Here is a 940-nt window from a genome sequence, read left to right as displayed (position 1 = left end):
TTATTATATTAAGTACCTTACATGGTATTTTAGTCTGCTGTGGTGGTCATAACAAAATGCCAGAGACTAGGTGGCTTAAACAATAGAACTTTATTTTCTTACCATTCTGGAGGCTGGAAATCAGATCAAGGTGCCTGCAGGGTTGATTTCTACTGAGCCCTTTCTCCTTGGCTTGCAGACAGCTGTCTTCTCACTGTGTCCTCACATGGCCTTTCCTCTGTGCACTCCTGGTGTCTGTTCCTTTTCTTATAAGGATACCAGTCCTATCGATGAGGGCCCACCCTTATGACTTCGTTTAACCTCAGTTACCTCCTTAAAGGCTCTATCTCCAAACAGTCACACAGGGGGTTAGAATTTCTATGTATGAATTTCAGGGGAGGGGGACACTATTCGGTCTATAACACATGACTCACCACGTATTTGCAATAATTACTTAGGAGTATATCCCAGTGTTACAGCTGAGCAATCTGAGTCCCAGAAAGTTAATAAATTGTCCATGGTCAGATAAGTAGTCAGAGTTGGAGTCAGGATTGAAACCCTGATGTACACAGCTCTGAAGCCTGAGGTATTTTAAAAATAATTTTTTTAATTGAAGAAATGATTTAAATTTCCCCCGTTTACCTCCTCTCTTCCCTTTCCGCACTACCCTCTGGTAACCACTAGTCCATTGTCCATGTCCATGAGTCTCCGTTTGTCCTGTTCATTTGTTGCTTTTAGGTTTATATTCCACATATAAGTGATATAATTTTCAACTTTTTCTAATTGTCTTATTTCGCTTAGCATGAGTATCTCGAGGCCCATTCATGTTGTCACAAATGGCAATATTTCATCTCTTCTTATTGAAGCCTGAGTTTTTTCTCTGCAGCATGTGGATTATCTTCTTTCCTTAATATATTTCTATGAGTATTTATATTTTATGTTTATGTAATATAAGTTTCCA

The sequence above is a fragment of the Pteropus vampyrus genome, unplaced genomic scaffold, assembly GCF_000151845.1.
Source record: "Pteropus vampyrus isolate Shadow unplaced genomic scaffold, Pvam_2.0 Scaffold739, whole genome shotgun sequence".
NCBI lineage: Eukaryota > Metazoa > Chordata > Mammalia > Chiroptera > Pteropodidae > Pteropus > Pteropus vampyrus.
The sequence above is the reverse complement of the archived record's forward strand: the minus strand, read 5'-3'. Positions refer to the sequence as shown.